Genomic DNA, 26,156 nt, shown 5'->3' on the forward strand with positions numbered 1-26,156 from the left:
TATGAGCCCAATGCAGCAGTATTAAACAGAGAAACATGACATGAACCAATTTTAGGCCTTGTTGTCAAGCTTATCGCCATTAATTTCACAAACAGACTCACGCTGATGGCAGCACTCTGCAGTGATCTGTCAGCCTGAATTGGTATCCTGTAATGTGATCCATGATGGGCATCTGTATCTTGATAGCATCTTAACAAAGATACAAATCTGGCTCTTTCATTGTTTGTACTGTTGCAGTTTTTGAACGTGGTTCCTTTTCTCCGTCCTGCCGTGGTCTTCCAGGTAGATTTGATGGATGAGATCCCAGGGCCACTATTTCACACTCTTTCACAGGTTGATCGGCTCAAAATGACTGTAGCAGTAGGAGAATGAGACTTAGAGGAGCGGTACAGGCACTTAGGACTTTACCCTCAAGCTCTCCACCATTCACGCTCCACTTCCACATTTGATCCACGGCAGTCTCTAAACCCGAGTCTGCAGCAGCTGGGATGGAAGTGTTGCTGAGAGTTACAGATGTTAAACAGACCGAGCATCAGAATAAACGGATGAAGGCATTCGGGGTTACAGGAGTAACCCCGAATGCCCTGGAAATAGAGAAGTTAATTTGTCTTGACAATGCTATGAGGTAACAGCAAGATTTCTTCTTTAGGCTTGGATGGATGTGAAGCACGACTGAATCGTGAATACAAAACATGTACTTACAGCCTTACACAATACCTGGTTCTGCAATGGAATGCACAAGTCTGTGTGCATAACAGTTCAACCAATAAATTCATTCATGTGCAAAACTTAAAACTCTGCTGTTTTGTATGCCTGAGCAAAATGTTAGACTCTGTAAAACCATAAAACACTTTCTTTTCAAATGTAGCCTAGCTAATATATCAGAGTGTTGATATTGGCCTTTCATGGATATATCAGTGTCAGCACATATGCTGTCTGAATTGTGCTGATATGCAAGCTCTTTTAAAAAAATTTTGCATCTATCATTTACTTTGTCCAATAGGAGTCTCAGCACTGTCTATAGTATGTATAGAAGAGGAGGATCAGTAAAGTGAACACTGCATCAAAAAAATGGGTATAAGTCAGTGATGACTTCCAATAACTGCAAGTATTGGTGCTGCATGTGCTCATGCTAAAGTATACTGTATCTCATGTCTTATATAAGACAGATTCCTAAAGATGCGGCTGCTCCGTTTCTGACCATCTGTGAGGTTTCCACTATTTGGCAGCCTTCCATTTTTTAGATATAATGTTATGACTAAAGCATTGAATGTGCCAGGTCTATACGTGACCTCTCTGTCTTCAAGCAGGCCTGCAATGGCAGGTGTTAAGTCTCAAATGTTCACATCCGCCCAGGCATATTTAACAGCATCATAAATCTACAGTTTACTGTTAAACATGCCATCGTTGCACCAAGAGCGCCTATAAATCAATACGTTGACGTTTACAACCTCACTCTCCCGAGCTTGTGAAAGACTCTCACATTTTCCATTTTTTTATATATATATATATATATATATATATATATATATATATATATATATATATATATATATATATATATATATATAAACTGTACAATATTTTGGTCCTCAGAGCTTAATCAAGTATTATATTCAAGACAGGAAGAAAGATCATGAAGTGCTTGGGTTAGCATGGGTCAGCTGGAGCTCTCGGAGCTTCTTTCTCTTGAACTCTATTAGAGCAGAGCAGGGACGATGCCCTGTTTAATCCCTGCTTCATGTTGGTGGTTAGCCTGGCACTTTTAGCTTAATGCAGTCATACTGAGAAAGCTGCACAGGCCTTATGCATTGGGTTTCCCGCTGTTTAAATCTTTAACAGACACAAAGAGACAGACAGCACAGCTGGACTTAAGCGCCCACGTAAATTCCCTTTATGCCTTGCCACAGATTACCTTCCCTCTCTGAAATTTCCAAAGGCTCTCCATTCAGTATTGTGTCATTTGCCCGGACTTTATTGGAAATGCTCCTTCTTAAAAAACGACTTTGTTGGGAAGGGTTTCTGACAGTGGAAATAACTTTGCCTGGCCTGTCTTGCTTTGCCTTCCATTTTAGTTGCTTCATCCCGTCACACTCAGCTCTACTTTCTAGGCCCGTCTTTCTCTCTCTCTCTCTCTCGTCTCACACACCAGCTGTGTCAGAGTGAAGTGAAACAAGATGTGATCAGCCTAATGTGATTCTCGTGTATCAGCAGACTCTTGTCTGTTTTCAACTTACATAACAGCTTAATTCTTCTCAAACAACACAGGGTCTCATTTTTCCTACTTTTGGGGCACGTTGTCATAAAGTGGGAGTGTTTTGGGACTTCTTCACTGTATCCATGGAGAAAGCGAAACAGTGTTGATGAAGCCACAAGGCCAGGTTCAGGCATGGCGCCAGCTGCTGATTAAGGCTGTTACTTCATAACCAGCGACTGCTGTTTTCTAGGAAAACTCAGAGCATGACATGTACCAATAAAGAAATCTTTACAAGAACTAATGGTGTGGGGAATTGTCAAGCGGAAGAGCGGCGCTTTGCTTTGAGTGTGTGTGTGTTTCTGTGGTGTGGGGAGGGTGTGATAAAAGCTGACATCCCCTGGGCTTCAGACCACTCTGTCTGGACATGCTCTTGCAGTGCTGCCTTCTTTAATGGTATTCTTCTGCACATTTACTCTCTGTCACATCCATCTGTCCTTTTATCCATACGTTTGTCCCTTTCTTCATCCGCTCTGCTCTGCTTTAAGTACAGGGAACTTCAACATAACGAAGTTAGCTCTCTAAAATAACAATAAAAGAAAAATCAATGTCGTATCTTTATATAAATATCTTGTTTTTAATTAATCTGCAAGATACAAGATGTTTTGCTGTGCTTAACAAGATGCATTTATGTAATACCAAACCTAATCTATCTATATTAACGTTAGACTAGCAGATCTGTGGCACAATGAGTGCAGTGGGCTGCTGCGAGCTCAAACCTCGACCCGTTATCACAGCAATGCACGTAATAGAGCCGCCCATCCACACGCATGCTGAATGTGCAGTAACTTGCAGTACCAGCAGGGTGCAATATTTAATTTTGAACCGACAACTATCTACCACGTTTCTGTTGATTATCAGCTGTTTAATCGATGCTACGTTACAAATATTGTTTAACAAAAACAAAAGATGGCATGATAGGTGCACGGATGCCAAATTTACATAATATCAGCCATCTAGCTTGTTGGGTTTAAATAAAATAACGCGAAGCATGGCATCCACATGATGTCCTGCAGAGACATGCACACTTTGCTGTGATACTGGGTTGCCAGTGCCGCAGCAATTGCATGCAAGATAAAATTAATTTACGGTGTTCAATGTTTAAGTTTATGTTATTTTTGTTTGTATTTGGTAGTTTAGACAAAAAAAAAAGTCATGCTTGATGTACATGATAATCAGGTGTAAGTTTCTTCAAAGCAGCTCGAGCGAGAATTAGTTTTTGTTGAGTAACTAGCTATAATCGCTCGGTACTTGGAAGATGTTTTGTAACGACTGAAAGTACAAACAGTTTAATGCCTTTCCGTGTCCCTTTCTTCTGTTTTACTTCCAATTAGTCATCTCAGGGGTTAAGCCTGAAGTTTTTATAAGTTGCCCAGCACATTCCAAAAATCCTGAACATTTGCTTGAGGCAGAAAGGGTTTTATCAATAAAAAGTTATGCAATAAATGTCAGGAGAGCTGCATTTGTCAGATAAATGACATAGCGACATTTAAAGTTGAGAACTTTCGGTGAAATGACTGTCCACTGCAACCTGCCTAGAAATGTCAGACCCCTTTGTGGTTCGTCTAACTTCACAGTGACGGGTCAAGAGAGGACCAAAGATCTGGAAAAGATTTTCACTTTGCCTCTTGGTTATATTATCTATTAAATCTATTTGGATGCAATGAATAATGAAATTGAACTTCTTAATTTCCTCTTTCCCCACATGTATGAATTGCATACAGTTCCTGGAGTCATATTTATATCCCTATATCCTTTATTTGCGATGATGAAGTAAGTATAAAGACAACTTAAACCAAAGTCTGCTTCTGCTCACTTCATTCATTTGACATCTTGACTCAAACAATGTTATATCACAAGCAATATGATGGTGTCTTCTTTTCATCTCCCTTATCAGAAAACCTACAACATGTACGTGTCATCTGTTTGGCACTTTCCCCCCTCTTAGCCGTATGCGGCCTCCTACATGTCAAATTGAGCAAGCACACTAGAGACGCTCTCATAAGGTCTGGAGTGGAACTTGTCCACCAAGTGGGGCTAATTATGCAAATCCCTGCTTCATCCTCATTGGCCAGGGTCAGAGCTGTGATATTAATGATTAAGGAGCAATGAAGTGACAGCAGAAGGAGACAGGAATAAAAAGGGACTGTGTGGTATGACAGACTTTGAGGGGGAAAAAGGTTTTTTTGCTTTTTTTTCACTTACACAACTCATGCACCAATAAGATAAGTGTGGTGTGTTCATTTTCCTCTCTTCAGTCTAACCATGTTCTTGCCTTTCTGGGTTGTGTTCAGCAGGGGGAAGAATCAAGCCCTTTATCTCCCAGCAGTCAACACTTCCCGTTTCCACAGCGACACACTGCTGCATAGTTGCAGCATCTGGGTTGTATCCGTAGCGACCCCGAAACCCTGACAAGGCCTAATCTGAAGTTACGGGCCGCAGCAGGGCGGATTCTGTTCAGTGTGTGTGATCTTTTACCTCTGTGCTCAAGAGGAACAAATACCTCCACAGAGATAAAAAAGAAAAAAAAGATGAGCAAATTTCATCAAAGTAAAGGTATTTACTGAACTTGGCTCAGACTTAAAGAGTAAAGTTAACATTTACAAGGCACTTCAGTTTAAAAATAAAGTCAGCAGAACAATTTTAAAACCTAATCTTTAGTTAATAAACTGCGTTATAGCAGGTCTTTGATTATGCAGCCAACAGCAGCTTTGTATTTACTTGCTGATTACTTTAGCTTCCAATCACGGCTCGGTTATGTATATTCAGTACAGCTACTAAGTTAGAAAAAGATCACGATTTGGGTTAAATATGTCTAAACACAAGATGTAGCCTGCATGATGAACCATGAAGCTGAAGGTTACCCGGTGTGCTAAAATATGATGCCAAGAGACCTTACAAGTGTGCATATGTGACGAGTTGGAAGTGAGACCCATCCTACCAATGCTTTTGTCTCGTGTGTCATTTCCCAGATGTAAAAGGAACACTTTGTTCTTATTTTTTTTTGTATACTTGTGGCAGTATCTGACACCACGGGAATGAGAACTGGCAGCAATGCACTGGTAATCACGGTGATTCTGTGTGTAGGAAATGTAGCAAAACACAAGACAAAGCTGCAGCATCATATGTGTAAGCAAACACAACCTATTTTCTACAGCTGGAGAGATTTAAAACATCAGCAGGGCCTAAAAAGTCTCTTCATTTGATTTTGCATGCAGTTTCATCACAGAACTCAGACACAGCATGGCTGATAGATAATGCACACGTTATGTAATACTGCCCATACTGCAGTGAGTGTTACCAACATGTTTAGATGTTCAGTGATCGCATACAGTCAGAAATTAGCACACAGGGCCCTTATGGCTACAGAAGCTTTAGAAAAAGTCCCAGAGAACAAGCTAGCAGGTAGAAACTAACATAAGTAATTTGAGTGGCAGCTGAAGGCAATAATTTGTCATAGCCACAAGGATGCTTTTGGTCCCTGTGGTTACAAAAGTGCCAATCTCCCCCCAAACCTGGGAGAAACTTGTTTATTCTCTTTCTTCACTTCATAGAAGTTCTAGGAGCTGAACCACGAGTGTGGTTGAACATGTGTTAGCAGATGTGTGTGATTGCTTTTAATAGTCCTGTCCCTCGGATCCTGCGTCTCATTTAACAAGTGTGTAATGCGTTTTCTGTAAAGCTAAGTCACGCAGGGCTTGAAAACATCAGTATTGGATCTCTGAGTTAGCGTTGTTAGCTAGCAGCTGCTGAAACCAGAGCTCCGCTATGAAACCATCTGAGCCCAGAGAGACCAGAAACTCTGCCAAAACTACAGCAAGCCAAACCCTCCTCTCTTCTTTCCCTCCTTCTACTTGCTGCCTGTCCTCTCCCCCTCCATCCCCCCTTTTTTCTTCTTCTTCTTCCCCATTCCCCAAGCATGAGCAATTCACAGTTAATTCAATTTTCCCTCAGCTGGGCTCACATGGGACAGCATTGGAATTCCGGTTTGTCATGATAAAATGATTACACGGCATTGTGTTTCTCCGGGCGCCTCCCAGCGCATTTATTAGAATCTGTCAGTGTCAATGTAGATCGGCCAGCCAAAGTGCCCGTCTCCACCGCTTCTCCTCGCCACTCCGCTTCCCCTTCCCTCCCCGAAACTGGTTATTCCTTATGAAATACGTCGCTCCTGGCAGACGCATAATCTGATTACATCCGCTAGATTAAAAATATATTGAATTTTTTCCCCTCCTCTCCTCTTCTCACGTTTTTAACCCCTCTTTCTCCACCTCTTCTTCTTCCTCCGGCCTCTTTTTTTCCCCTCACCATCACCAGTCTCCCACAAAGGACTAATTTCTCTTTCCAGTTACTTTGTTATATTGGGTTTGACTGATGCCAGTTCACCAGCACTTTTATAATGAGATAAGGGACAGTCATATCAACCGCTCCCAGTGAGACAGATGATGATGATTGATATATTTTATCATTAATATTAAAACTATGATTGAGGTCTCAACTTTATTTCAAAAGTTATTCTGCCCCGTCTGGAAGCAGCTTCATAAGAAGAAAATGTTTCACTTTATTAAGATGTCATATGGTGGAAAAACAATGCTTTGTCAAAATGTAGGTAACATTTATTTTTATAGTCATCTAACCAAACAGAGTGATGCGTTTGGTTATAAAACATATTGTTCTTCCTTTACCTCCCAACTTACTAGTTGTTATTTAAAACACAGTATTAATTACTAATTACTAATTAGGAAATGCTATCTGGTGTATATAATGATTCTAAAAAAAACCTGTTAAACATGCACTTATAAGTGCGCCCCTAGTGGAACTTTAAATACAAGTATTAATGCAAAGTTCCTTATTGTTTATTGGCCAACATTTATGTCGATATTAAGACATCTGTGATGTGCCAGTTTGGGATGCACCGATTTGATTGGTCACTGTGAAAGCTGGCTCAGATGTTGGTGATAACATGCTACTCTCTTTGGCCACTTCTATCTGGATTTGTGTTTATAATACAACATCTAAGCAGCAGCACACCAGTTCTTAATGGAAGAGCCATCGAAACAGGAAGAAGCTAACAGCAAAGGCTCGGCCCTCAGGAGGTGTTTCCCCTCCTGCTACACCACTTTTTACTTTGTATCCTTGGAAAGCTCCGAAAATGATGCTTTCCCAGTTGGTTTAACACTTGTCGTGCTAACGTAGCATGCTGTCATCAGCTGTAGATTAATATTATTTCACTTTACTGTCTGCTGTCAGCTCCGCCTCACGTGTGACGCGCACGTGCGTGAGGAGGTGCACGTACAGTGTGAGCAGTGACAATAAGTGACAACAGTGTGCACTGCTGCAGAAAGGAAGGCACCGTTTAAGTCTGATGGCTGTTCAGTAATATCTACACTGGCTGTCTTTGTGAGGTTGGTTTCGTGTTTCTTAAAGTTGCAAAACATAAACGACATCAGAACTCTTTGATTTAAATTTTGGAAGAAAAGAAGTGGCACTGGTGACACTGCGTCTGTAGGTAAATGGCACCAAGGCCAGTATTGGCAGATTCCAATGTTCAGTTGATGCATTGGCACATCATTAAATATCAGTTACATTAATTGGGTCAATTTGTTTCTTTGTCTTTAGCCTTCAGTACAGATGTTTTGTATTATGTATTTGTATGCTGATTTTTCAATAACTTCGCTTTTCCGGACCCAAATCTTGGTTTAAACAGATTTTCGCCAGTGCGTCTTATCTCCATATTTTTCATAAAAACAAAATATGATAAATGTTCTGCTCCTGATTCTTTCTCAAAGTCCAGTTTGTCAAAAGCAGATTAGACTACATAAGCAGTTTAATTCAGTTTTAGACTTTTTTTTAACTGAAAGTCATTTCAAAACACCAACAATCATATAGTTCTGTAGATTATTACAGTAAGGAAAATTTTCTGGAAGACCCCCGTGTTCTGTCATTCCCTAATTCACACATAGTAAAAAAAAAATATGACTAAAACTTACTCATGACTCCAGCATATAGCTGGATTTCTCTGCAGCCACTCATGCCACCCTCATCTCCTCAAATCACCTTCTCTCCTTTTTTTTTTTTTCCCTCCTCCTCCCTCCCCATCTCTCCTGTCTGGATAATATTACAGCTTATTATTTTTCATATTTCCATCCCTCCCTTTTCCCATACCGACCTGTCAGTCAAGCTGTCATGTGTGATTTGGAGCTGTCACTCACACTCTGGGTTTCGGGTACGGGGGTCCGATGGCTTGTTTACTGAGATGTGACTGGAGGTGTCACGCTGAATAAGCCCACCTCGCCCTCCTCCCTTCCCCTTTCTCCTCTTCCTAAAAGCCCTGCTCTGGACTAAGAGGAGCCCCCCGTGGGTGTGAGGCTTGGGTGGCTTGCGCCAGGTGGGATGTGCCACTTTCGATTTCGGGTAGTGGGTTTAACGTATGTGCGGCCCTGGGTGCATGCGTGCATGTGTGTGTGTCATTCTCTCAGCCAACCAATTACTGTCCTGAGGAGCCAGCAGCTGTCGCCACCATCGTCTTCTCTTTCACCACCATCACTCTTCCTCTTCCTCCTCCTCCTTTATCCCTCCTTTCAGTTGACAGCAGGGAGTCAGAAGGGAGTCTCAGCCCCAGGTCCTGCTCCCATGGGGAGTCATTACACCACTGTGGGACTCTCTCTCACACACACAGAGCAACACACAACTTGTCTCCTCTGTCTCTTTCTATCTATCACTATGCCACTACATCCTTCAATTAAGCCTGTGGCTTTCGCTTTGGGCATCTGATGCACATTCATGTGAACACACACATGCACTCTCATCTAATCCTAATGTTCCTTCTATATTTGTCATTACCCGCTCCCCAGATGGGGCTCGGTCCATTGGGTTTTGGATATAATCGAGCCTTGCTGATAGAAGCAGAGTGTATAGAAGTCACACCTTATTCTCCTCTCATTTATTGTTTATGAAGGAATTCTTCAGAAAGCTTTTTTGCTCGAGATATGGATGCCACAGTGGCGGTGTAAATGTGTGCTGCCACCGCAGTGCCGTGCCTCCACAGCGCTCTGCTATCTTTCCCTCACCACTCTTGCTTTATCTGAGACTGTAATACAAACCAGATTGGCCTTATCGGGCTTCTCTTGCCACACGCACTCCAACCTAGCATGATTCTCGCTTGCTTGCTTCTACATGTAAACGCACACATACGCACACACGCACATTTAAGGCGCGCGCACAGCTGGAGCTTTACACATGCTATCAATCCCAATCTGTGAGTGGATATGCCAGCTATTTCACTTAACCATGCAGAGTGAGGATGTTGGCAGGTGGGAAGGGGGGAAAAAAAAGGAATTTGGAAGAGGTGTGGAATATTTCACTTCAGCCATGAATTCTGTGTATAGATAAGGGCGCTCACTCCAAGTGTGTGGCTGTTTGTACATACGTTTTTGCAATGCGTGTGTCAGTCTTGTCGAGATTTACCTCCGACACACTCGTTAATCACAGAATTCATTAGTCACCGAGTCTCTAATTGTTTACTTTCCCCTGCGGCAGTACTACACAAGGTTGCTGGCCCTCCCTGTTACAATTTTGGAAGAACATAATGGTAAATTAATTTTCCAGGTAGCTCCGATTCGATTAGTCATTTCTGAGTACACTCTATTAGCCGGGAAATTGCGCATTTGGAAGTCAGAATGGAGAGTCTGGGTTTGATCGCGGTGCTTACCTGGAAAAAAGACAAAGTAGCGGAGACTGAGTCAGGAGACAGAAAGAGACCTGGTGAGGAAAAGGGATCAAGTAATGAGCCTGAGGGATGAGTTGGAAGAGAAGTGGCCTGGTTTGCTTTGAGTGGCTTTAATGCAGACACGAGCACACAGTGGGAAGATAAATTGATTCCATTAATGAAACCATAATCTACAAATAAAACCAAATTGATTCACTAATTAGTGGGTACACTGCGAGTGATTCAGCTCTAAAACAAGACAAATAAAATAAGCAATAGCTGTTAAACAAAAGCCCCAAACACTTTGTGTTAGTCTATACAGCTTTGTGTGAAGCATTTCGACAACATTTAAATAACAGAATGCAGATGTGATTTATGTATTTTGTGACTCAAAACACTAAAACTTCCTCCATTGAACTGAGTTGTCTGTTCTTTAGATATGGCCATTATAAGCACCCTCTTGCTACTGTGGCAATCCATATAATCATGGATAAATAAGGAACAATCCAGAAGATGTGCTGGTGGTAAATGTGGTATGCTAGCAAATGTTGATTGGTATTGTGTGCTTTATGTTGGAAAAAGCTGTATTTTTACCTAAATGGTGAATGGTTCCTGGCATTTCCAAATTGTTTTGGTGCCTAAACTTACCCGAATATTTAATTAAAATTAAATGTGTGCAAGAGCAAATCAGAAAAGCGATATTGAAGCAAAGTGAAGCCTAGAAGATGGATGAATTAATGTGTCACAGTTGTAAACTGCATGGATTAAACTTGAGTCGATGTTTTAAGCTATAAAAAGACAGCCCATCATTGCCATTCAGTAGGGCGGTAGGACTACCATTAATTGAGGTCCCTACTAGTAGGCACAAGAGGCCCCCTTATAGAGTCGTGTAGGGGACTGATGGTGACTTAGGATGGTCATTCAGTCATTCGTTCAGCTGATTTAATAACATTTGAAATGGGTGGTAAAACTAACCGCCTTACATTTTCTGAATGAACCAGATTTTTAAAAATGTGATTATTGCCAATGCAAATATCTCAGTCGTCTCTTTTGTGACGAGTAGTATGTTACAATTTGTAGACCGTGCTTAGTTGTAATGGTTCTAAATGTAAAATGACTCTGTGTCAGTGTCAAGCATCCTCAGATCCAACTTAGTCTTTAAAGGGAACTTACCCAGTGGTTGAACATCTCTTGTATTGACTGCCCGTGCTACCTTTTCAACATGGGGACTCAACCAGTGACTGCCGATCCACTGGATTAACCAAAAGTGATGTCCTGTTGTTTCGGGGCCTTTTAGCTTGTCAGAGAGGAGTTCTTGTATGTTCCAGCTTTGTGCTCGTGGAAGCCACAAATCAGAATGTAAAATAGCTTCTGAAACATTTTGAATATTTGGGTATTTGCATGGACATGCATACATGCTCGTGTTTTCAAGCATGTATACCACAGCTGTATTGTTGTGTCACGGACTGAGCTGCATATGGATGAGCTAACAGAGGGTAATCTGCGCTTGGAGGCAAACGAACGTGCACGAGCACGTCCACTTTCACGATACTGAAATAGAGATGCAATAGCCCATATCACAAGTGAACTTACTTAAACTATGCATTATAGATCAACACGCGCGGTCTCTCTCCCTTTCTCACACACATATATGTATACACACTTTCCTCTTTTTCCTCATTTCACTGAGACTCCGCGCACGCTCACATGCTACATCACAAATGATGGGATTTAAACATCAACAGTATGAAATATTCATGTGTCAGTGCCAGCCGCTCGAGCAGAACTAACACCAAGGGGGATTTGCCTTCAGATCTGAGGATACCACTGCATTCATCCCTCTCTCTCGTTCTCAAACTCTCTCTCCCTGTTTCTCTCTCCCCCTCTTGTGTTGCAGCATTCTGAGCCATTGTCACAGTGTTGTGTACCAGTGTGTTCCTGAGTATTGTTCTACTTTTCTGTGATAACGCCTTTCCACTCTCGAGTGTGTTTTTTTTTTTTTATTTGTTTGTTTTTGGGGGTGCTTTTTTTTTTATGTCTGTGAGTTGGAGGGGGGGCAAAAATTGACATGTCCTCAAACCTTTTATTCTTAGCTGAACATGTGGGAAAGGTGGGTGAGACAGACTGACTGGGAATCAGAAACTCAGGGGAAGACAGTGAGTTCAAGAGAGGCTAGTCAGGGTGGATTTCAGACTCTGTTAAGAACTTTACTGTAAGGATGTACTGATATATTTGTAACAGTGCAAATGACAGACATTTTTTCTGTTGTGTCAGCTTTACATTTGATAAATGTTCAAAGATAAAAAAGGTTCTTTTAGCTTTAGCTATACCCCTCACTGGGTTAGCTATAATCTTATATACCTTATCTTATTTATATACCTTATATGTCACCATTTGGAACAATGGCATTGGTATTTATCCAAAACTACTGTTACTAATAATAATGACCTAACTACATATATTAAAGGCAATCATTAAAAAATAAAAAAGCAACCATATGCTATTGCTCCCATTTGGTTCCCAGTTTTGGGAAAACAAGCAGCAGCAATTTAGACCATTGTGGGAATGTTGGTAATGATGCCTTTGAATCAGTTGCGATACTATTTTAGGTAATTTGATGCATGGGTCATTTATGAATGGCATAACTAAACTTGCTGGGTAAAAATAAGCATTAAAGACAACAGGAAATGGGCCATTTACTGCCTCAGTGCAGTGTAATTTCTGTGGAAAAATGGGTTTTAGGACAGGATACAACACAATGAGGAACGATGCAAAAGTGAAAACCAATAAAGTACGATTTGCGGAAGGAATACCTCAATCATCAAAGGCTGTGAATGCTAAATTTGTGATGGTTTTATTGGCTAGAAATTAGGTTTAGGCGGAGTAGTCCAGGATAACATCACCATTAAAGAGTCCCTGATTTCCAAGAGGATACAATGTAGGTGTTTTTTTCATTAGTGGAAAATCACATTGTAGTTGAGCATATTAAATGAAAGAAACGTTAGACTCAATGCTGCACAGTAACTTATTTATAAGTCCATTATTGGAACTAGTTTACATCACTTGTAATAACTAGGTTATAAACAGGGTGATTGGGGCTCACAGTTATAAAATTCTAAATAGAAAGTTCATGTTCAGACCACTGAAAAACAATGATGTGCACATGCAAGCAGCAGGTTTTTTAGGTTAATGCTAAATAAGGACAATGGGCTCAAATTTTTTACAGTCTGTGGCATAGCAGAGAAAAGCCGTTTGCTATTAAAATGTTGGTGAAAGTTTCTACAGAAGCCAAGCTCTAAAAAGTTTGAGGACTTCTGCAAAGAAAGTTGTGGAGTAAAAGATGTAGGCGGTATAAGGTGTAAAAGTTTGCAGGACTCTTAGATTACTCAGTGAAAGCAAGTGTGATGAAGTATACAGAGATACAAAGACTGCCAATGGGGGGGACTCGGGAGTCAGATATGGGTCCAGTGGTCATCGTTCCTCCTGAGATTCATCCCTTTTCCATTTAAAAGATGTGATTACACCGCAACAATGCGCGCACACACTTTTACACACGCTCTGCTGGCAGTGGTGATCCAATTTAGGAGGTTAGAAGGGAGGGATAAGGAGATAGAGGGAGCAAAGAGGGGAGTGGAGGGGTGGAAGGCAGCCATGTAAGAGATGCAATGAAGGAAAGGAGGAAAGCGCGTGCTCTCTCTCGCTCCCTCCCTCTCGTTTGTCATTCTGTCTGCACCGTATGCAGATGAGGAGCTAATATGATATCTCTGCTGAGCTGATGGATGTTTAAAATGATATGGCAACCCTGAGCAGCCTCGCTGCATGCTGCCTGCCAGGGATGGTGTCTGTGCGTGTGTGTCTGTGTGTGTGTGTTTGGGAACGTGGTAGTTTGTGTGTGTCAGTCAGTGACAACCATATCCTAATCACTGTAGCAATGGTACTTATGCTCTCAAACATACAGCTTCCATTCATTTAGCTCAACATTAAAGTGGCTAAAACCTGTATTTAGCATCAGCCATACATCAAAAGAGAATGTGGAAGGATCCACTAGCAGTGATGAGCCTGAAGAGAAATATCAGCAAAAACAGCAGCTTCTTTCAGCGTTACAGAACTTTACAGCAGGCTTCTGCTCATTGTTTACCACTCCAGTTCATACATTTACTACTTTTGGTTTATTCACACCTCACAACATCAAATTCAGTGGCACAAAAACGCTGCAGCATCGCTAAGAAAGAAAGAACGCATCTCAAGATCGCACAGAATTTAAGGCTCCAGGTTACACAAACCTGTGAATCATAAACTCATCATCACTCGCTAACAGATCGACCTTTATCAAATTAGATGACTGCGAATGTCTTTCTCTTGCACATGTGCAAAATATGGACCGAGACCCAAAATCATAGCATGATAAAAGGGATGCAAAATAATGCCCAAAGGTCAATAAGAGACAGTTTTAGGCTAATCTCAAGGTGAGCGGCTGCGGCGGGTCTTTAGTGCTATTTAAGTTGAATTGGCTGCAGTCAGCGGACTGTCCAGGGATGCGTAGTTGGCCAGATGTAAGCCAGCTTAAATGTTCATAAAGCAGGTTTTTCTTTTATGTTAGACTCCATGTTTAGGTTCAGTTACCTAATGTCTGGCCCTCCGCCTACTTTATCTAAGTCTAACCCCCTCTGGAAAAATAAACTCCCCACCTCTGATCTAGCTAAACTGGTTGCTTTTCTGCTTGTGCTTTTCATTCTAATGGACTTTGTCAACTGTTTGTAAGAGATGCTGAGATGTTTTGAGCAATCTGTCAGTGAAATTTGGAAGCTTGCAGGAATGAGGGGTGATTGAGTACTGGGTAAAACTACTGTCAAATTTGTGGCGAGTGACTGAAACAGCTACCAATGGGAGCGAAGGACACCCCTGACCGACAGGGTTGGAGGGTTAAACGCAGGCGCAACCAAACTGAGGCATGCTAGTTGTCAGCTGCTTGGATGGAGCTTCAGATCTACTATTCTTTCATTATATAACTAGATAACATCTCATGTCTTCAGGTTGTTATATTTGTCAGGCAATAAGTCCAAACCAGCCAAATCACCATGGCTTATGGGATTGTCATGAGCTCACTCAACAAGAAGCCAAGAAGATCAATAGTTCATACTTTCCTGCACTATTGATAACTATAACTTGTACGCGGAAATGTTTTTGACAGGATGCCGACATGCACAAAGATGTCACGTCGAAGCTCAGGTTGTGCTCAGTCTGTATAATACGCTCATAAAAGATCGATGATAGTTTCTGGTCAATATGAGGCTGTTAAGAAAACATTAATATCGACGAATTACAGTTTTAAATATGCAGCATGAAGTGCAGCAGAATTTCTGTATTTGTTCATGTGCATATTTTCATCTTGTCATGGTGGTAATGAGAAGTGGGGGTGGCAGCGGAGAGTGAGAGGGGTAGCAGGACTGATTGGATTCTCCACAGACTTCATTAGTTAAAACAAAGCCAATTGTCCATTTGGGCTCTTTCACAGCCTAATTGATATTGATTTAGTGATTTGCTCAAGGGTGATTTAAAAGCATGTTTGGTGTTATCGTCAATGCTGCTTTTCCTCTCTTTCTTGCTCGCTGTCTGTCTCTCCGAAGGCAGCGGCGCTCCATCCTTCCGGTAAAGCTCGTAGTAAGGAAAAGTTGGCTTCTCTCTTTAAATCACCATTAACGACCGCCTCCGCCCACTTTGTCATTTCATCACCATCGCATTATTTTATGACATAATTGAGAAAAATTGAGGGAAATTATTCTCTTTTCTACCTAATTTCCCTCCATGATTCAGGCTTGCCAGTGCAGCAGATTAGCGATGGTTATCTCTGCGTTGTGGACTGCACGGACTGATAGAACATCCTCATAACTGCATAATGATAGTTATCATAAATGGTTAGTGGTTGGCTAAGTGAAGCATTGAGATCAATGGCTGTGGTGTTAGTGTTAGAATGAAGGAGGCCTTTTATCATGTTGATGGATGGCAGGCCTGTCTTTAATGTGACATGTTATGATCATATCAATTTGTCCTCAGTTCTCATCGACATCACTTTATTGCTTCTCCGTCTCTCACAGTCCATCGCCCCATGCTGTAAATTCAGACCTGAAATGGCAGCGTGCCACAACGCTCCATAAACCAACCATTTCTCTTCCTCTACTGCCCCCCCCTTCCACCTTTCTTCTCTGCATGTCTGGAATCTGCTCTTTCCTTCTTGTTAATCCACCCAATTCCAACTCTATTTCAATACCTCTCTTTCTCTGTTTACTGTCTCCCTCACCTTCTTCCTTCGTGGGCATCGACAGACAGCCTGAACGAAAGAGTGAAGGAATCAGACTGGGATTAAAATGTAATATCAGACTATTAAAGAGATTAGTGTTTGACATTTCACCGTCTGAGCTACCCTCCAATCTGATGAACTGGCATTCGTGATATTGATTTATTCCCCGGCTTCTTTTATCAGTCCACATTCACATGGACAGCAATAGATCTGATATGGTGGCCTTTTATGAGGCACCTTGTCACCGGGGCCTTAATGCTAAGTAACAGCAAACCGACTGGCAGGAATGGTTGTTTAGGAAAGTGAAGTTTATTCATCAAATCAGTAGTTTTGAAAGAGCGTAAGTGACTGATTTCACTTTCTCAAGTGGACAAAAGCAAGGCCTTGGTATTGAACCTGTTAATGAAAGCTTCAGCATCGCCACAAAAGAGCCTTAATTATTTCCAATTATGACACACCATCATTGCAGCTGAATTATGTTGCACATCCGTCAAGGCTAACAAGGTAGCAGAATGTGATTGAGGTCATTAGTCTCTCTGTCAACACTTTTATATATTTTTTTTTTTTTGGAGAGAACACCAGAGAGTTGCAATCAATGGAGAGCATTTGTAGCAAACAGTTTCTTAAATAACCTTCCATTCATACATATTTGCATCCATTTCATTTTACTTGCTCAAGCTCCTCAAACATGCAGCTCTCCACTTCTTCTACGACTCCCTGTATTACGCCTCCACTCAAACCTCAGATCAGCTGGGTGATGCTACACTAAGGACTTCTGCAAATGTTTTCAAGAAACATCTGGTTTATTGACCCATTTAACCACCGATATTGTGACGTGTCTTCTAGATGTGATTTCAAGCCATATAAAAATTACCAAAAGTCAAATTGCCTGTGAAGTTTGGGTAATATTTACTAACCTGGTTTGCGAGCAGTGTTAGGGCTGTTAAACCAAACTAGTAATGTATTACACATTGCTTGGCATTAAAAAAAAACAAGTCAAAGAGCATTATGTTACTTAGTTACTGCCCAGAGAAAGTAATTTGTTACACTACTGGTTACGTGACTTTCATGTTACTGTGCAGCATGGTCCAATGTTGTGTTAGCAGTATAACGCAGCTGTTTTCTTTCCTGGGTCCATTTTAACCGTTTGTGCAATAAAAATAAAAGTACCTTCATGCGTTCATTTCTCAAAAATTGCAGACTGTAGAAATAGAGTGCAGAAATGTTTACATGCAGGTTATTACTAAGGAAAATGCTGCCAGGTATAAATAACAAAAACAGTTTAAGGTGAAGAAAAAAATGGTTAGTCAAAGTCAAAGAAACCCAGAAGACAACACACAGATCTCTGTAGACACAAATGGCGCTCCTAAGTGATTTGTGGCATCTTAAAAGAATTTTTTTATTGTGACTTGTAATATCGCACCCAAACACAAAACCCAGAGATACAACCTCTTCTTCCTTTTCTTCTTCTGTGCCGCCATGCTGCTGTTGGTGTGGTGAGTGAGACAGAGCTGGGAGTTTATTTCCCACTTTGAGCTTAAGTAGAAAATAATGTAGGTTGTGCCTGTGGGAGGGCATCGAATCACGGTTAATCTAGTTCGCATACAGCCATGAATGATTTTGCATAACCTAATTAGTGACTGTAAATAGATACCAGCTGAACAGGTAAGACAGTATTAAAGTGTAACATTTGGTTCTTTCATTCTTTTTACATTTTTTAAAACCTTTTTATCAGTTTTTCTTTGTGGAAAAAACAGGTATTCACTACTTTACCTTAATTAGGCACAATTAATGAATGAAGGTTGTATGTCTAAAAACACCTGCTTCTTAGACCGGCAGGTGCTAGCTTACTTAACCATTCGGGCCGCCGGGCTTGTAATACAGTGGCGGAAACTGGTTAACTTTACTGTCACTGGCTTCATTAAGTAGAAGTGTGTCCAGAAATCCTCTCTAACACCTCGGCGCTGAAGATGTAGTGTAAGCGGCACCTTTGGAAGAACATCAGCAGTGAGTGCTACATTAGCGCGCGCAGTGATGAGCAAAGGTCACCCACGTTTTGAGCTCAGTGGGTTTCATCTCGACTGTAGCTACTTGTGTAAAACAAAGTGAAATAGCATGAAGCCTAAAAATAGTCTTTTAAGTTGCTGCTAAGTGCTTACGGCTTGCGTGGTATGAAAGCTCAGGTTAGCGGCTACAACTGCACTGATTAACGTAGATGAATGTGAACCGGATGATGGAAAAACATTGCTAAAATGCTTTCTGTGTGGAAATGGTGTGAGACTGTTGTATTTATAAAAGCCCAAGGGCAACCTATAGAAGTGAAGACCTTTAAAATGTTTTAAATTAATGAAAAATCTAAGCTTTGAGTAAGAAAAAGTAGATTTAATCAGCGGTTATACTGAATGTTCTTCATATAGGCCTACTTCGCACATCTAATTTCCCCCTCTATCCCATTTCCTGGAACCTTCATCCTTCCACCTTCACTTTGCACCATCTTATCATCCGGCCACCTGGTAATGGCCTCACGCTTGACTCCACACACACTAGCATTGTGTCCGTCGCCCCAATCAAAACCTTAATGCATCTCAATTTAACCACTGTTGTAACACACATGCATTTTTTTTTCTGTCGCTCTTGCTCTCTCTGACACACACACACACACACACACACACACATACACACACACAGACTTTATTCTGTTGTGAAGAGTGACGGGGTCGGGGAGTGTGGCATCAGTAATGCGTGACGCATGCCTCGATAACGCCGGCTTCATTTGCATGTGTGAGGAGGTCTGGGCTAATGGAGCTGATCTCTTGTGCTGTTATTAAATGGGGAAAGAGAAGGAGGGGGTGGGGGGGGGGGGGGGGTTATTATTAAAGAGGAGGAGGGAGAGACAAAAAGAGGGGAGGTCTTCTCATGTCTCCCAGAAGCTTGATGGATGATTCAGAAGCGTCTCCTTCACTAAGTTTAGTCTCCTTAGTTGTTGTACAGTTTGAGGCGGCAACACGGAAACATACAGGAAAAGTGCGTGTGTGTGTGTGCATGTGTGTGTGTGTGTGTGTGTGCGCCAGCCTGCCTGCATACCCTTTGGCTATCACAAGGTAAATGAGGCCTAACACACTACTGCCACTTCTCCCTTTGTTCACCCTTTACCACTCAGGTCGTTTCTCTCGCTGCATTTAAATGTCCTCAATATGTCACACATGCATGCATGAGCGCATGCAACCCTGTCAACACTCAAAATACAGGTGCACGCACATACACACACACACACACACACACACACACACACACACACAGTAAATGAAGTCTCTTGGGGCACTTGGTTCAAAGCCTTTTAAAAGCACACACATGCACTGCTTTGCTGCAATATTTTACAGTGTAATGATAATTTCCCAGGAAATCCAGCGCTACACTGTAGAGTAACAGAACTGCTGATTAAATAAAGTGTAAAATATTTTCTAGAGCATTATTTTTTTTTTTTAATAGTTTGCATATAGAATTAATGTTTTAGCTTTCACTATCATGTGCCAAATCGGCATTATGATGTGCTTAATTAAATATATGCAGTGGCAACAGCAGCCTCTGTGGCTACAAGTGGTAATTACAGGATTCTGGTTAAAGGGTTCCAGAATCACGAAAGCAAACACAAAATTATTATCTCAGTAGAAACCAGCAATTCAAAGTCAAAATTAGTTTGCAAAACCTTCGTCGCATATCCTGCATGAGATGCCAGCCTCCAGGTCTGAAAAGTATAGCCAATGTGAAGTCCCTCAACCCTGCACTGCTTCTAATGGCCAGCAGGGGACGATTCCAAGTCCAATTGTATGGAAGTCTGTGAGAAACTGACTGCACATCTTACTTGACCTGTGAACCCAGGAAACACTTTTCTGTTGAGCTTATGGTCTCGAGTTTCCTGAATACAATGTGATGTGCAGTTTGCAAATTATAGTCCTAGTTACAGTCAAAGAGGAGGATGAAGCAAGGCGTGCTTTTTTATATGTTTATCCTCATAATTTTAGGATGTTAATAAAAGGCTGTAAAAGAAAAATATAAAACCGCCGCTCCGCGGCAAGGAGAACAAGTAGGTGTGTGGTGCAAGTAGGCATTTATAGACGTATGACCAGAAGGGGAGCGTGTGGGGTCCAAATTCAGATAAATTATCTCCTATTAGAAATGCTTTCCATCGATATCTCTAATCAGCAGTCAAACCTCTGTGAAAATGGGCAGATCAAAAACTAGCATGTCTACTGTACTATCATTAAACACGGTATCTACATCCTCTACGCTTCCTCAGGGGTCTTGATCCATTTGGGGAAAAGGCATCAGCTCCTCGTGTCTTCCTACGTGTTCGGTCATGTGCGGGGGTCTAATTCACTGTCCAGTGTTTGAAATTGGCCAATAAAAGTGACAGAATAGCTGACAGGGTTGTGCCGCCTTTAGTTTAGCGCCCCGGCCGGTTTATTCTTCCACTGCTTTCTTTTGACTCTGTACAGACAGGTCTTGTCCCGCCGGTCCCCTGCTGCAGTGCCTTATGTCCTCTTAATCTAGGCTCTGCTCTCAGCTTCTTCAGGACCACGACCTTAGCGTTGAACTTCTCCCAAGAGAAGCTTACCCACTTTATATAGAGCCAGAACAGGGGATGAAAGAGAACCCCTCTGATGATGCACTGACTTATAACAGGGTGCTAGTATTTCTTTAACAAACATCAGCGCATTACAAATGTGAGAAAACCGTGAGCTGTTTCTCCCGATCTCCTGGGATGTATATTAAAGAAGATAAATATAGTTTATCTTGCTACCCTTTAAGCTTTAAAGAAAATATGTGTGGTAAAGATTTTTCTGTCAAATGTAAGAAACAAAATCATTATTTTCATGTTATAATATCCACACATAACTGGTTTTATTGCCAGGAGTTCAGGGCTTAACCTTATTGTTCGGTACATAAATCTTTGTTATGGTGATGCATCACCCAGAATCTGTCAGGATGATCAGACATTTCCTGGTATATCTTTAGACTCTAACTTTCATATTGAACACTTTTGTATTCAGCTCTTTAACCTAATTTACCTGCAGTTCAGAAAGGAGGGTTTTGGAAGCTGCAGCAAACCCGAGGTGCTGACGCTGAAACCTATGAGAAGATCTCAAATGTTAAAGTCTCTAAAAGATTCGTCATCTCCTCATTTTTGTAACGGTGTCATTGATCCGATCGAATTCGCATCTGTTCCAGTTTCCGCTACGAACTACTTTTTCATAGTAAAATACTGAAATGAAATATCCACAGACCCTTCTCGAGCCACTCCTGCTGTTCAGTCGGCTTCTGCATTGTCCGTCCACATGCTTAAAATCTTCAAACAGATTAGTTTTGCCAAAATATGGTCGAATGCTACGCTTCTTCCAGCATTTCAGGGATTTTGGGAGTGTGATCGCATGAATCAGAAGCAGTGCATTTAGCCAGAAATATGATTTTCTTGGAACATACTGAGGGTACAGATGGACAACAGAGAAGTGGATTAGAAAGGAGGAGTAGTTTGCAATGTTCCTTTGGACGTACTAGTTCTCTTTTTCTTGCTGTGAAGTACTTTAATTTAAGTGTCATTAATGGACGTCTCTGCAGGCGCCATTCCCGCTTACGGTTCTGAGAGGAATATCCCTTCATGAACTCAAAATGCTCTTTCAAACGGTACATCAGAATCATTTCATTAACCCTTGAGACCCTCTGAGTCGTGCCATGCTGGACACACCAGCAAGTAACCCCTGAATGCAGCATCAGTCAGACTTTGATTAATGAAATGGCATCTCATTGGTGTTGCTCAGGTCCTGATGCCATCTAGTCCTCTTCCCCCTTCAGCACTTTGGCACAGCCATCTACTAGGCTCATCCTCCGGTGGGAGAGTTAAGATCCATCTGGAGACAGGCCAGCAGCCTGTATCTGACATCATCTTAAGACCTGGCACTGTTTTTCAGAGTGACAGTGGCTGACTCACAAACACACGCAAAGACACTTCAACACTCGCGCACATACACCGGTGATGGAGATAAGATTAAGATGAGGAACAAAGTGGGAAGCCTCAGGAAAGTGTGAAAGTCAAGTGTGGGAATGCATTTATCAGTGTTTAAAGATGTGTGTTAGGGTGTGTTGATTGGCTGGGGATTGTGGGTACAGCTTGTGAAGCGGGTATATGTGAAATGCACGGTGGCAGGTGAGAAGGAGAGAAGCGTTAAAACGGAAAGTGTTAGGATGACACAGATGGGCGGCTGAGAGGAGGATGAAGCAGGGGAGGAAAAACAAGAGAAGCAGCTCGAGATCCTCGTGGGGCTTTTAGAACAAGCAAATATCAAATTGATTTACTGTAGTCGCACGACTGTTAATGAGACAGGCAGCGCAAAGGTAACTGACGACAAATGTGATAATAAAGTTTCTTTTTATGAATCTTTCAAGCTTCTCTTATTTTAGCCTTTTAGACATCTGGATTTATTTTATTGAGTCTTACAGCCAAATCCTTCTGAATCAGACTCTGTTTTACTCTGTATAACTGATGCTGCTCAGTAGGGATGGCTCATAGTGTCTGTCTTCACATATCCCTAATGCAGAATGCAGTGTGTGTGTGTGTGTGTGTGTGTGTGTGTGTGTGTGTGTGTGTGTGTGTGTGTGTGTGTGTGTGTGTGTCAGATCTTCTGGTAATCACAGTGTCTCCAAGTATCCCATGGTACATGCCAGGTCCTGCCACCTGCTCCGTCTTTGCGTCGTCTCGTCCGCCGATGCCCAGGAAGCCCCTCAAGTTTTCAGCTTTGTTTTATGTCTCTGCCAGGCCCGCAGCTGCGTGAGGTCTGCAGGAGTTTGTGCGTGGGTTCACACACACGCTGCCAAAAAGCTGTCTGTCATTAAGCATACGTCTGGCTTTTTTCCACCTGGACACTGTTTTCCCATCTGTTTCCTTTGCAGTGATCAATTCTGACCCAAATTTTGTCAGGATGACTTATGTAGACCGGCAAAGGGCACGCGCACTCCAAGAATCGAGCCTAAACTTGTTGTTGTCGTGTTTGTTTTCTGCAGAGAGATTTTAGAGAGCTGTTCTTTCAGTGGCTCTGTAACAGGGCAGCTAATAAAATTCTGGTGTGAGTCGGTGTGCTGGAAAATGATGAAAGGTGAAAAAAATACTATCCAGGCCTAAAATGACCACTTATGCCAAAATAACTCTTAATAGTAAAAATTCTGAAAAGCTTTCAAGTAGTAATCTGACATTTTAACATTAACAAATTCAGCCAGGGGGCACGTGGTGTTGTGTCTTGCCCCCTGGAGTCAGCCGTGGTCCTCCTCAGATTCTGAAGCTCTATAATAGCATTACCCGGCTTCCTCCTTCGCTCTGCCAGCGGAGAGCTCGCTCTGTCACACGGTTGCTTTTAAAAAGGCCGTCTCCTACGTGTCCACGTTCTCAGCAGAGACCGCGCTTGGTTAGCGGTCAACCCTGGAGCAGCGGTGCAAAAATAAACCATGCTAATGAGTGCTCACCAAAATATGCAGAAGAAAATAACTTTCAGAAACACTGAAATGAGAGCTATAATGCTTATAGATCCACACATTTTAATTCGGCTGGACTCTGTGGTTTAATTCTCTCTAACTTCCTCCTAAAACACACAAATCATTCTCAGTCCAGGTTTTGAGCTCCGTCCCCCTTGAAGAGGACATCTGATGGAGGTTTTAAGAGTTACTAAATTATAGTTAACTTACTTTTTCCAACCTGCGCTCTGATTAATACTTAGGCGTGACTGTGTTCCTCTAAAACTGTGACTTTTCTCAATGCAGAAACCCTGATTCATGGGTTCCTAAACTTCTCTCGATGCATACTCGATGAAGTTTAAACTCAAGCCTTATAATGAAAGTGTGCAGGACCATCTGCTTTATCTTGTTTTGGCTGTTGCTTCTCAGCTGGATCTGGACTAAGAGGAACTCTTAGTTGCTTGGCTGTGCTTTTAGTGTCATCATACTCTAATTGAACTCACTCTAATTAAGTTTAATTATCTTTATAACTGGCTCACCTTTTCTGTAATGTCTAAGTTGCAAAGCACGTTTTAACATTTTAATATGTGAGTTAATAAGTAATAAGAACCATGGAGCGTAAACGTTTTGAGGTTTTATATATATAATGTATTTGCATAGATTTAAAAATATGGGAGCTCTACTCGAGTTTTGTGCATGGTGGTTTAGTTGTGTCTTATTTGCATCTGTGTGTATGTGGTGTGTGCACTTGTGAGTGCAGGCAGTGTGTATCTGATGTTCCATTTACCCTTTTTCATAATTCATGGCACTGGGAAAATGGACTGAAGCGGAGGTGGCTATCGTGTGTGTGTGTGTGTGTGTGTGTGTGTGTGTGTGTGTGTGTGTGTGTGTGTGTGTGTGTGTGTGTGTGTGTGTGTGTGTGTGTGTGGCAGGATAACAGGATGAGCGTTCTGTGGTTCTGCAGAGATGAAACAGACAAAAGTGTGTCTTTGAAATGCAAAGAGTAGTGATAGCGCTGATTGGCCACTGTGTTGAGGAGGAGTTTTTTCCAAGCATTTCATCATAATACACACTTGCCCTCACCTCCCACCTCCTCCACGCGCACGCACACACACACACACGCAAAGTTTATTAATGATAGCATTGTTAATTCATTATTATTTTATTTACCTCTGTGACTTTAAACCCAGACTAATTCAGTGCGTCTCTGAGCTCTGGAGGGTTGCGTGTCTGCTTGTGCATATCTGTATTGCACTGAGTGTAATGCTGGCTCACACACACACACACACACACACATGCATACAGTGTCTAGTGGTGGGGCCTGGGGACCAATTTATTTACATGCAGTGGAAGAGGAACAGAGAATTGGAGGAAGGGATAAAACAAAAAGGGAAGGAGAGAAAAAGAGGAAGCAGCAGGGAATTATGGAGAAAACCCAGTGGAACGAGCAAGTTTCTTTACTGTTCCCAAGGACAGACAAGAACAATTTACTATTTAGATGGCTCGGCGGGGATGTGCCTCTGTGTGTATTTTGTTTGCCAGTATCTTAAGTTGTTTCCAGAAACGCTGCCTTCGTTGGTGCCCGACTTGTTTTACTTCCAGGGTTAAAAAGTGTCTTAAAGCGGCAGTTCCATGTATTCACTTTGAAAACAGGCAGAGTTTAACGGGCGATCGCCTACTAATGATGCAGTCGCAGTCTGGGAACATTTAACGAAAACCCGCGTGAAATGATAACCTTCCCCGGCTGCCCCGTTTGCTGTAAGAGATACAGTACAGTAACTGCACACAAAAATCTCTTTGCAGTAAATCTGAATGCTTGTTGGCTTTATTTTGAAGTAACAGGGAAGGCGTGACTGTTGGGTTGGAAAGATGGGAGCTCTGCAGCAAACCGGAGCATGCTGTGGATATACATATGATATGATGTTGATATGTAACTTTATTTCCATTCGTTTTTCCATTCAATTTTCAATCAATCTGGTTCCGGATCCCTGTAATTAAAGCAGAACTGCCTGCTCTTCCCTCTCTCTAGCAATCACTGGAAGGATTGGGGAAATTCCCAAGCTGGCCGCAATCTCTCTGTTGCGTCCTGGGTCTGTCCCGGTGTCTCGTCTCAGTTGAAGTTTACCAAAACATTTAATCAGCTGCTGTAGGAGGAGTCCATCAGGTGTCCGAGATTAAGTAGATTCACCTGTTACACTCTGCAGCACCTTGTGTTAAGATACAAGTCTTTTTAAAGTTGCGTGTTTTTCCACCCACCTGCCACGTCTCCGTGTCCTCTTGTGAACATTTCTTAACAAACCGTGGCACCTAACGCTCACAGAAAGCCTGAAACGAAGTTTATTTTTGCCACTTGTATCCGGAATCTTATCCTTTTGGTGACTGCACACAGTTTGTGT

The 26,156-nt window shown here is 41.9% G+C and overlaps 1 protein-coding gene across 1 annotated transcript in view; it reads left to right on the forward strand.

Annotated features, from left to right (window-relative positions):
- Positions 1-26,156, forward strand: part of celf2 (cugbp, Elav-like family member 2) — a 217,608-nt gene that overhangs the window by 17,105 nt on the left and 174,347 nt on the right. The gene's annotated exons all lie outside the window — the stretch shown is intronic.

The sequence above is a fragment of the Archocentrus centrarchus genome, chromosome 23 (genome assembly GCF_007364275.1).
Source record: "Archocentrus centrarchus isolate MPI-CPG fArcCen1 chromosome 23, fArcCen1, whole genome shotgun sequence".
Classification (NCBI taxonomy): domain Eukaryota; kingdom Metazoa; phylum Chordata; class Actinopteri; order Cichliformes; family Cichlidae; genus Archocentrus; species Archocentrus centrarchus.